The sequence below is a fragment of the Amblyomma mixtum genome, chromosome 4, assembly GCF_055824585.1.
Source record: "Amblyomma mixtum isolate Tamu chromosome 4, ASM5582458v1, whole genome shotgun sequence".
NCBI classification, from domain to species: Eukaryota; Metazoa; Arthropoda; class Arachnida; order Ixodida; family Ixodidae; genus Amblyomma; species Amblyomma mixtum.
The window spans coordinates 115,300,717-115,313,031 of NC_143015.1; the positions used below are offsets into that span (position 1 = coordinate 115,300,717).

Genomic DNA, 12,315 nt, shown 5'->3' on the forward strand with positions numbered 1-12,315 from the left:
AAAGGCGGCTCGGTGCTTAGCCTTTCTGCAGGCAGGTCTGCCATCTTCTGCTGCAGCTGCCTTCCTCTGAGCTTGCAACACGTAACACAACTGTGTATGTATGAGGCGATGCTACGCTTAGCTCCGACGATCCAGAACCCAGCTGCCCTGACTGCTCCCTCAGTGAAATGGCGGCCTTGATGTTTTACCAGCTCGTGGTAATGCCGCACAATCAGGGTGGTGACGTGATGTCGTCCTGGCAAGATGATGGGTTTCCGCTCTAGCTGGTCGAAATGGTTTGCTCTGTCTAGTCGGCCACCAATTCTCAAAAGACCGTCGGAATCAACCCATGAGTCCAGTCTCCACAGAGGGCTTGACTTCGGAAGTCGCTTTCCTCGTTGCAAGCTTTTCAACTCTTCTGAAAAGGCTTCTTTCTGGACAGACAGAATAATGACTGCCTTCGCTCGGGCTAGGTGTTCTGTAGAAGGTCCTAGTTGTCGAGATGAGCTGTTATGCGGGCAGTCTGACACGTTGTGAGAGGTGCCCCGAAATTTGCTCACCAGCTGCACGAGCATTGCAACTGCGCGAGTCAGCTTAATCCAACTCGAGAAGCGCTCGAACCGCCTGCTGCCGAGTTCTTGCACGTCTACACTGGTTGCGAGAACGTTTGCCTGGGGCCGCACCTCCGTGTCAGAATCAGCATCGACCAAGTCGAACTTGCCCTTCAATACCCGCGAGCAGTGTTCTTGATGATACAAAAACTCCGGGCCTGTCAGCCAGGCCGATCCTGCCATTTGGGCTGCTGGCACAGACCTTGTTCCGAGGTCCGCAGGGTTCACGTCTGAAGGAACGTAGTGCCATTGCTCTGGCCGTGTAGAGCTCCTGATGCGTTCGACCCTGTTACTGACATACACATAAAACCTCCGAGTCTCATTATGTATGTAACCTAGGACCACCTTGCTGTCAGTGTAGAAATTTACAGCATCAAGCTCCATATCTATTTCACGACTGACGAGCTCTGCTAGCTCCACTGCCAACACCGCGCCGCACAGTTCAAGCCTTGGGATGGTGTGTTCCGGATGTGGTGCTAGCTTAGCCTTTCCTATGACGAACCCGACATGGCACGCACCATCTGGATATGTCACTCTGAGGTAAGCCACTGCAGCCACAGCCTTGGTTGATGCGTCGGAGAATATGTGCAGTTCCTTGCGCTGTGCGGTAGTGAGTGAGGCATGGGAATAGGTGCGAGGTATGTCCAGCTGCTCGAGCAATTGCAAGGAGTCTTTCCACGTCTCCCACGCGGCCCTCTTGTCTTCAGGAAGTGGACAGTCCCAGTCGCATGTCCCAACGACCAGCTCTCGGAGGAGGGACTTCCCTTGAACGATGACTGGAGCAACAAACCCAAGTGGGTCGTACAGGCTATTCACCACTGACAAGACACCGCGTCGAGTGAATGGCTTCTCTTGGATTGGAGTCGTAAATGTGAAGACATCCTTCTTCAGGTTCCAAGAAACTCCCAGACTGCGTTGGATTGGCGGCGTGCCATTGCACAAGTCAAGATCCTTCAAATCCTTGGCACGGTCTTTTTCTGGAAATGCTTCCAACACTGTAGGGCAGTTAGAGGCTATTTTGTGGAGCTTGAGGTTTGACGCGGCCAACATCTGCTGTGTGCGGCGTATCAGGCTGATGGCTTCCTTGTCTGTAGAAAGAGACTTCAACCCATCGTCCACATAGAAATCCCTCTCGATGAACTGCCTGACGTCGCTGCCAAATTCTTCCTCTCCTTCTCGTGCTGTTCTCCGCAGCCCATAGGTTGCAACTGCTGGTGAAGGACTATTTCCAAACACATGAACCTTCATTCCATACTCCACCACGTCACTGTAGATGTTGTTGTTGCGGAACCACAGAAATCTCAGATAATTTCGGTGGTCGTCTCGTACCAGGAAGCAGTAGAACATGTGCTTTATGTCCACAGTTATGGCCACGGGTTCCTTCCGGAATCGGATGAGCACTCCGAGCAGGCTGTTGATCAAGTCTGGACCGGTAAGCAGCACACTGTTTAAAGACACGCCTTTGAACTGTGCACTGGAGTCGAATACAACTCGTGTTTCGCCGGGTTTTCGTGGGTGGCAAACACCAAAGATGGGGAGGTACCAACACTCTTCTCCTTCTTGAATTGGTGGAGCTTCCTCGGCATGGCCGTTTTTGAACATCTTGTCCATGAAGGCCGTGAACTGTTCCATCAGTTCTGGTTTTCTCTTCAAGGTCCGTTGGACAGCAGTGAGGCGTGACTCGGCCAAGCACTTGTTATTCGGAAGCCATGGCCTTGGAGAACGAAAGGGGAGAGGCGCTATCCAACTGTTGGATTCGTCCTTTGAGAACTCGTCGTCCATCAGCTTCAAGAACTTCCTGTCCTCGACAGAAAGGGAAGGTCTGTTGTCATCCTCCGTTGTCTGGAACAGCGTTTCAGCGATCTCATCGTCATAGCTGTGTTTCCTAGCAGCGTGCTGAGCTGGTTGGAAGCATTGTGTCGACCGCTGCATGGCAGTGAGCTTCTCCTTGACCAAGAAATGGTTCTCACATGGCTCGAAAAGGGAGGGACGTCCATTTTCGAGGACGTTTGTTTTGAGGTTGCTGACACAGTCCGGTGTGCGACTTCGACTTATGCAGACATTTCCTACGATGACCCATCCCAGATCCAGTTTCTGAGCAAATGGCGCATCAGCCGGTCCGTTGCGCTGTTGTCGAACCTTGTGTATTCTGAGGATGTCTCTCCCGAGGAGAAGTAGAATCTTGGCCTCAGGGTCCAAACAAGGAATGAATTTAGCAACAGCTCTGAGATGAGGGTGATGCAATGCCACTTCCGGTGTTGGAATCTCGGTCCTGTTGTTAGGCATTTCGTTGCACTCGATAAGCGTTGGTAAGGGAAGCTTCACGGAGCCATGAATGTCTTCTATGAGAAAGCCAGACGCTCTTCTTCCTATTGCCTCCGTAGTTCCAGCACATGTCCTTAGTGTGTAGGGGGAACTGTGACCCTTGAGTCCGAAAATGTCGAAGAACTCTGTTCTTGCAAGGGACCTGTTACTCTGGTCGTCTAAGATGGCATACATTTTTGCAGTCTTGTGAGGCTGAGTCGGATGACTGACTTTCACCAAGCAGATCTTAGAGCAGGATTTGACACCGTTGCTTTGACCGCAGACCTCTGTGCACTTGGATGACACCTGAAGTGCAAAATCCTTGTCTAGAATTGCATCTTCAGCATCGTTCTGAGCTACAGGAGGCCTGTGGCTGGCATTTCCAGCATGAAGCGCCGTGGCATGCCGATCGCTACCACAATCGTCACATTTGAGAACTGTCTTGCAGTCTTTTGCAAAGTGGTCTGTCGAAGCGCAGCACCTGTAGCATATCCCAAACTTTTTCAGCAAACATTTTCGTTCATCCAGCGGCTTTTCCCTGAATGCGCGACACTTCCGGAGGGGGTGAGGCTTCCTGTGCAGAGGACAATACTTGGCTGCATCATGCCACTTTAATGCGTTTGAGGGCGGATGGTCAGTGCTTGCTTCCACGTCCGTCATTTGCACTGAGATGGGTGCTCTTCTCGGGCTTCCATCCGATGCCCATCTGTCTGCTCTCGTGAGCCTTGAAGGGGTGCTGCTTGCGGAGCTGAGTTTGAAGCTAGGATCGTTTCTCGTTTTCGCTTGGTCCCTGATAAAGCTGGCAAAGAACGAGAAAGGGGGAAAGGCGACCTGATGATTCTGTTTGTACTTGGAGCCTTTCGCGATCCACATGTCTTGCAAGCGCTGGGGCAGCTTTTCTACAATGGGGTTTACCCCTCTTGCGGTGTCGAGATAGGAGAGCCCAGTCAGGTGAGGGTCACATTTTGCTGCCTCAACTTCAAGAAGGAGGTCTCCCAGCTCTCTCAATTTCTGGGTGTCTTTGTCGGTCAGTCTGGGGAAGTTCGAAATTCTTCGAAAGATGGCCTCTTCTATAATTTCTGGGCGACCATAGCATTCCTCAAGTCTTTCCCAAACTACCTTTAACCCGGCCTCTGGGCTGTCGACGTGCACGGAACGCAGCCTCTTCGCGTAGGTTGACGATTCGGTCCCAAGCCATTTCACGAGAAGGTCAAGTTCCTCGCTTGCCGTGACTTCGAGAGTCTGAGTCATTCCCTTGAACGTAGATTTCCACGACCGGTAGTTTTCAGGGCAGTCGTCGAACTTCGTAAGGGAGGTACTCACAAGGTCGCGCCGAATCAGATACTTTGCCATGGCGGTCAGTTCAGGGGCGTTAGCTTCATCTCCCGGATGACGAGCAATGTTCTGCGTGATGCCTTGGCTGCGAGCGCTTGGTGTGCATGGAGCGCGGTCTTCAGGTGCTTCATTAGCGTTCTGACAGACGTAATGCTCCCCGCCGTCATGGTGCTGCGATTGCTGGCGCGAGCCGATGCGCACGTGAGCCTGGTCAAGCACGTAGTCAAAGGTACATTGAGCGCGGTCTTCAGATGCCTCGGAGACAGTCCGACAGATGTGATGCTCCCCGCCGTGCTGATCTACGGCAGCCTCCAGGACGTCCGCTTGCGCTTCCGCGGCGGCCGCTTCTCTTTCCAACCGCATGACTTGTAACTCTGTGTCTAGCTCGGCTTTCTTGCGTTCGATTGCCGCAGCCGCACTTTTCTCTTGTTCTTCCAGTCTGGCCTTTTCCAGTTTCACCACGGCTTCTTTCCTCTTGAGAGAAGCCTGTACTCGCGCCGCGGCGGCCTCCGCTCTTGCTCTGGCGGCCAGCATGCTTGGCGTTGTCGAGACGGCCGAACGCTCCGAACGAGCTGAGCGCGACGAATGCCGTGACTGCACATAGCTTGCTGTGTTCTCAGAGCATGCAAAATGAGACTGGTCCGGACTCACTTGAGCAGCGGGCGACTTGCGGTCCTGTGACGCCATGTCGTCCGTGGCTGCGATGCGAAAACGGAACTTCTGAAGAGCGGAGCCAGCCAGCGGAGCCTAGGTGCTTTCGAAGATTGCGCGAGACACCGACTCGACGTTCACCGCGTTTTTACTATTCTGATTCCGTGGCACGCGTTGGGGCTGCGGCCACTCCTCAGATAGATGACAGGTCGCAAACACAAGGAAAATCGAACATTTATCCAGGCATTTACAACTTGTAAAAACGCGGTGCTGCCGCAGTCGTGCAGCGCGGTAGAAGGAAGGAAAGAGTCACGAGTTAGGTAACATGACACCTCCGGAGGGAGGTGTAAAGAGGGAGAAAGCACGCGGGCGAGAGGGAAGGCGCACGGGGAGAAGGAAGAGAAAGAGCGGGGAGGAGAGAAGTCCAGTGTTCGCAGATGAAGTTGGCGCCCGGGCGGGAAATTCAAACTGGACTCGGGACAGCACAGCAACTATTCTGATTCCGTGGCACGCGTTGGGGCTGCGGCCACTCCTCAGATAGATGACAGGTCGCAAACACAAGGAAAATCGAACATTTATCCAGGCATTTACAACTTGTAAAAACGCGGTGCTGCCGCAGTCGTGCAGCGCGGTAGAAGGAAGGAAAGAGTCACGAGTTACGTAACATGACACCTCCGGAGGGAGGTGTAAAGAGGGAGAAAGCACGCGGGCGAGAGGGAAGGCGCACGGGGAGAAGGAAGAGAAAGAGCGGGGAGGAGAGAAGTCCAGTGTTCGCAGATGAAGTTGGCGCCCGGGCGGGAAATTCAAACTGGACTCGGGACAGCACACTCCCCGTCTGGTTATACATATAACCACTATGTGATGTGTTCAGTCCTCACACGGAATAAGCAGGACTGTCTCAGTCACAGGACGGAGAAACGTCTTAATCACTCCCCGTGTCGCCGTCTTGATCTCGACCTTTCGCACCCTGCCGTCCACGCTCGCGATGGCGTTCACAATGAGTCCCATGGGCCACTCGTTGCGATGAATCTGGCTGTCTCTCAGGAGCACGAGGTCACCTGCCTTGAGATTCCGAGTTGTCCCCTGCCACTTCCGACGACTCTGCAGGGTGGTAAGGAACTCGCGTCGCCAACGGCACCAAAAGGTGTCGGCCAGCCACTGAACCTGCCGCCACTGTCGCCGATACACATTCTTTTCACCGAAGGCTGGTGGCACTGTGTTGCCGCCGACTTTCTGGGTCAGGAGTGTTGAAGGAGTCAGCACTTCCCAGCACTCGGGGTCCGTTGAGACAGGAACGAGGGGTCGGGAATTTATGATCCCCGAGACTTCCGCCAAGCAGGTTACCAAGACTTCGTGAGTAAGGCGACGAGAGGTACTCTCAAGAAGCATGGAGTCCAAAATTCGCCGTGTGACTCCTATCATTCTTTCCCACACTCCTCCCATGTGAGAAGCATGAGGGGGGTTGAATACCCAAGTGCATCCTTGGTCTGACAGGAATGTTCCTAGCTTCTCGTGGTCTGGGCCACTGGTGTCCAGTTTTAGTTCTGAGCACGCTCCAACAAAGTTCGTACCGCAATCGCACCTCAGGTGCTTTGCCGGGCCCCTTATGGCGAAGAATCTCCGGAGAGCATTAATAAAACTTGAGGTGTCCATGCTCTCGATCACTTCGATGTGAACAGCGCGGACACTCATGCAAGTGAAGAGCACGGCCCACCTTTTGCTGTTGGCGTCACCGCCTCTGGTCCGACGAGAAGCGACTTGCCACGGGCCAAATACATCTAATCCGACATAAGTGAAAGGCGGCTCGGTGCTTAGCCTTTCTGCAGGCAGGTCTGCCATCTTCTGCTGCAGCTGCCTTCCTCTGAGCTTGCAACACGTAACACAACTGTGTATGTATGAGGCGATGCTACGCTTAGCTCCGACGATCCAGAACCCAGCTGCCCTGACTGCTCCCTCAGTGAAATGGCGGCCTTGATGTTTTACCAGCTCGTGGTAATGCCGCACAATCAGGGTGGTGACGTGATGTCGTCCTGGCAAGATGATGGGCTTCCGCTCTAGCTGGTCGAAATGGTTTGCTCTGTCTAGTCGGCCACCAATTCTCAAAAGACCGTCGGAATCAACCCATGAGTCCAGTCTCCACAGAGGGCTTGACTTCGGAAGTCGCTTTCCTCGTTGCAAGCTTTTCAACTCTTCTGAAAAGGCTTCTTTCTGGACAGACAGAATAATGACTGCCTTCGCTCGGGCTAGGTGTTCTGTAGAAGGTCCTAGTTGTCGAGATGAGCTGTTATGCGGGCAGTCTGACACGTTGTGAGAGGTGCCCCGAAATTTGCTCACCAGCTGCACGAGCATTGCAACTGCGCGAGTCAGCTTAATCCAACTCGAGAAGCGCTCGAACCGCCTGCTGCCGAGTTCTTGCACGTCTACACTGGTTGCGAGAACGTTTGCCTGGGGCCGCACCTCCGTGTCAGAATCAGCATCGACCAAGTCGAACTTGCCCTTCAATACCCGCGAGCAGTGTTCTTGATGATACAAAAACTCCGGGCCTGTCAGCCAGGCCGATCCTGCCATTTGGGCTGCTGGCACAGACCTTGTTCCGAGGTCCGCAGGGTTCACGTCTGAAGGAACGTAGTGCCATTGCTCTGGCCGTGTAGAGCTCCTGATGCGTTCGACCCTGTTACTGACATACACATAAAACCTCCGAGTCTCATTATGTATGTAACCTAGGACCACCTTGCTGTCAGTGTAGAAATTTACAGCATCAAGCTCCATATCTATTTCACGACTGACGAGCTCTGCTAGCTCCACTGCCAACACCGCGCCGCACAGTTCAAGCCTTGGGATGGTGTGTTCCGGATGTGGTGCTAGCTTAGCCTTTCCTATGACGAACCCGACATGGCACGCACCATCTGGATATGTCACTCTGAGGTAAGCCACTGCAGCCACAGCCTTGGTTGATGCGTCGGAGAATATGTGCAGTTCCTTGCGCTGTGCGGTAGTGAGTGAGGCATGGGAATAGGTGCGAGGTATGTCCAGCTGCTCGAGCAATTGCAAGGAGTCTTTCCACGTCTCCCACGCGGCCCTCTTGTCTTCAGGAAGTGGACAGTCCCAGTCGCATGTCCCAACGACCAGCTCTCGGAGGAGGGACTTCCCTTGAACGATGACTGGAGCAACAAACCCAAGTGGGTCGTACAGGCTATTCACCACTGACAAGACACCGCGTCGAGTGAATGGCTTCTCTTGGATTGGAGTCGTAAATGTGAAGACATCCTTCTTCAGGTTCCAAGAAACTCCCAGACTGCGTTGGATTGGCGGCGTGCCATTGCACAAGTCAAGATCCTTCAAATCCTTGGCACGGTCTTTTTCTGGAAATGCTTCCAACACTGTAGGGCAGTTAGAGGCTATTTTGTGGAGCTTGAGGTTTGACGCGGCCAACATCTGCTGTGTGCGGCGTATCAGGCTGATGGCTTCCTTGTCTGTAGAAAGAGACTTCAACCCATCGTCCACATAGAAATCCCTCTCGATGAACTGCCTGACGTCGCTGCCAAATTCTTCCTCTCCTTCTCGTGCTGTTCTCCGCAGCCCATAGGTTGCAACTGCTGGTGAAGGACTATTTCCAAACACATGAACCTTCATTCGATACTCCACCACGTCACTGTAGATGTTGTTGTTGCGGAACCACAGAAATCTCAGATAATTTCGGTGGTCGTCTCGTACCAGGAAGCAGTAGAACATGTGCTTTATGTCCACAGTTATGGCCACGGGTTCCTTCCGGAATCGGATGAGCACTCCGAGCAGGCTGTTGATCAAGTCTGGACCGGTAAGCAGCACACTGTTTAAAGACACGCCTTTGAACTGTGCACTGGAGTCGAATACAACTCGTGTTTCGCCGGGTTTTCGTGGGTGGCAAACACCAAAGATGGGGAGGTACCAACACTCTTCTCCTTCTTGAATTGGTGGAGCTTCCTCGGCATGGCCGTTTTTGAACATCTTGTCCATGAAGGCCGTGAACTGTTCCATCAGTTCTGGTTTTCTCTTCAAGGTCCGTTGGACAGCAGTGAGGCGTGACTCGGCCAAGCACTTGTTATTCGGAAGCCATGGCCTTGGAGAACGAAAGGGGAGAGGCGCTATCCAACTGTTGGATTCGTCCTTTGAGAACTCGTCGTCCATCAGCTTCAAGAACTTCCTGTCCTCGACAGAAAGGGAAGGTCTGTTGTCATCCTCCGTTGTCTGGAACAGCGTTTCAGCGATCTCATCGTCATAGCTGTGTTTCCTAGCAGCGTGCTGAGCTGGTTGGAAGCATTGTGTCGACCGCTGCATGGCAGTGAGCTTCTCCTTGACCAAGAAATGGTTCTCACATGGCTCGAAAAGGGAGGGACGTCCATTTTCGAGGACGTTTGTTTTGAGGTTGCTGACACAGTCCGGTGTGCGACTTCGACTTATGCAGACATTTCCTACGATGACCCATCCCAGATCCAGTTTCTGAGCAAATGGCGCATCAGCCGGTCCGTTGCGCTGTTGTCGAACCTTGTGTATTCTGAGGATGTCTCTCCCGAGGAGAAGTAGAATCTTGGCCTCAGGGTCCAAACAAGGAATGAATTTAGCAACAGCTCTGAGATGAGGGTGATGCAATGCCACTTCCGGTGTTGGAATCTCGGTCCTGTTGTTAGGCATTTCGTTGCACTCGATAAGCGTTGGTAAGGGAAGCTTCACGGAGCCATGAATGTCTTCTATGAGAAAGCCAGACGCTCTTCTTCCTATTGCCTCCGTAGTTCCAGCACATGTCCTTAGTGTGTAGGGGGAACTGTGACCCTTGAGTCCGAAAATGTCGAAGAACTCTGTTCTTGCAAGGGACCTGTTACTCTGGTCGTCTAAGATGGCATACATTTTTGCAGTCTTGTGAGGCTGAGTCGTATTACTGACTTTCACCAAGCAGATCTTAGAGCAGGATTTGACACCGTTGCTTTGACCGCAGACCTCTGTGCACTTGGATGACACCTGAAGTGCAAAATCCTTGTCTAGAATTGCATCTTCAGCATCGTTCTGAGCTACAGGAGGCCTGTGGCTGGCATTTCCAGCATGAAGCGCCGTGGCATGCCGATCGCTACCACAATCGTCACATTTGAGAACTGTCTTGCAGTCTTTTGCAAAGTGGTCTGTCGAAGCGCAGCACCTGTAGCATATCCCAAACTTTTTCAGCAAACATTTTCGTTCATCCAGCGGCTTTTCCCTGAATGCGCGACACTTCCGGAGGGGGTGAGGCTTCCTGTGCAGAGGACAATACTTGGCTGCATCATGCCACTTTAATGCGTTTGAGGGCGGATGGTCAGTGCTTGCTTCCACGTCCGTCATTTGCACTGAGATGGGTGCTCTTCTCGGGTTTCCATCCGATGCCCATCTGTCTGCTCTCGTGAGCCTTGAAGGGGAGCTGCTTGCGGAGCTGAGTTTGAAGCTAGGATCGTTTCTCGTTTTCGCTTGGTCCCTGATAAAGCTGGCAAAGAACGAGAAAGGGGGAAAGGCGACCTGATGATTCTGTTTGTACTTGGAGCCTTTCGCGATCCACATGTCTTGCAAGCGCTGGGGCAGCTTTTCTACAATGGGGTTTACCCCTCTTGCGGTGTCGAGATAGGAGAGCCCAGTCAGGTGAGGGTCACATTTTGCTGCCTCAACTTCAAGAAGGAGGTCTCCCAGCTCTCTCAATTTCTGGGTGTCTTTGTCGGTCAGTCTGGGGAAGTTCGAAATTCTTCGAAAGATGGCCTCTTCTATAATTTCTGGGCGACCATAGCATTCCTCAAGTCTTTCCCAAACTACCTTTAACCCGGCCTCTGGGCTGTCGACGTGCACGGAACGCAGCCTCTTCGCGTAGGTTGACGATTCGGTCCCAAGCCATTTCACGAGAAGGTCAAGTTCCTCGCTTGCCGTGACTTCGAGAGTCTGAGTCATTCCCTTGAACGTAGATTTCCACGACCGGTAGTTTTCAGGGCAGTCGTCGAACTTCGTAAGGGAGGTACTCACAAGGTCGCGCCGAATCAGATACTTTGCCATGGCGGTCAGTTCAGGGGCGTTAGCTTCATCTCCCGGATGACGAGCAATGTTCTGCGTGATGCCTTGGCTGCGAGCGCTTGGTGTGCATGGAGCGCGGTCTTCAGGTGCTTCATTAGCGTTCTGACAGACGTAATGCTCCCCGCGGTCATGCTGTTGCGATTGCTGGCGCGAGCCGATGCGCACGTGAGCCTGGTCAAGCACGTAGTCAAAGGTACGTTGAGCGCGGTCTTCGGATGCCTCGGAGACAGTCCGACAGATGTGATGCTCCCCGCCGTGCTGATCTACGGCAGCCTCCAGGACGTCCGCTTGCGCTTCCGCGGCGGCCGCTTCTCTTTCCAACCGCATGACTTGTAACTCTGTGTCTAGCTCGGCTTTCTTGCGTTCGATTGCCGCAGCCGCACTTTTCTCTTGTTGTTCCAGTCTGGCCTTTTCCAGTTTCACCACGGCTTCTTTCCTCTTGAGAGAAGCCTGTACTCGCGCCGCGGCGGCCTCCGCTCTTGCTCTGGCGGCCAGCATGCTTGGCGTTGTCGAGACGGCCGAACGCTCCGAACGAGCTGAGCGCGACGAATGCCGTGACTGCACATAGCTTGCTGTGTTCTCAGAGCATGCAAAATGAGACTGGTCCGGACTCACTTGAGCAGCGGGCGACTTGCGGTCCTGTGACGCCATGTCGTCCGTGGCTGCGATGCGAAAACGGAACTTCTGAAGAGCGGAGCCAGCCAGCGGAGCCTAGGTGCTTTCGAAGATTGCGCGAGACACCGACTCGACGTTCACCGCGTTTTTACTATTCTGATTCCGTGGCACGCGTTGGGGCTGCGGCCACTCCTCAGATAGATGACAGGTCGCAAACACAAGGAAAATCGAACATTTATCCAGGCATTTACAACTTGTAAAAACGCGGTGCTGCCGCAGTCGTGCAGCGCGGTAGAAGGAAGGAAAGAGTCACGAGTTAGGTAACATGACACCTCCGGAGGGAGGTGTAAAGAGGGAGAAAGCACGCGGGCGAGAGGGAAGGCGCACGGGGAGAAGGAAGAGAAAGAGCGGGGAGGAGAGAAGTCCAGTGTTCGCAGATGAAGTTGGCGCCCGGGCGGGAAATTCAAACTGGACTCGGGACAGCACAGCAACTATTCTGATTCCGTGGCACGCGTTGGGGCTGCGGCCACTCCTCAGATAGATGACAGGTCGCAAACACAAGGAAAATCGAACATTTATCCAGGCATTTACAACTTGTAAAAACGCGGTGCTGCCGCAGTCGTGCAGCGCGGTAGAAGGAAGGAAAGAGTCACGAGTTACGTAACATGACACCTCCGGAGGGAGGTGTAAAGAGGGAGAAAGCACGCGGGCGAGAGGGAAGGCGCACGGGGAGAAGGAAGAGAAAGAGCGGGGAGGAGAG

At 53.4% G+C, this 12,315-nt stretch overlaps 1 protein-coding gene across 3 annotated transcripts in view; it reads right to left on the reverse strand.

Moving 5' to 3' along the window:
* LOC149347988 (receptor-type guanylate cyclase Gyc76C-like) overlaps positions 1-12,315 on the reverse strand; it is a 321,612-nt gene that overhangs the window by 35,862 nt on the left and 273,435 nt on the right. The gene's annotated exons all lie outside the window — the stretch shown is intronic.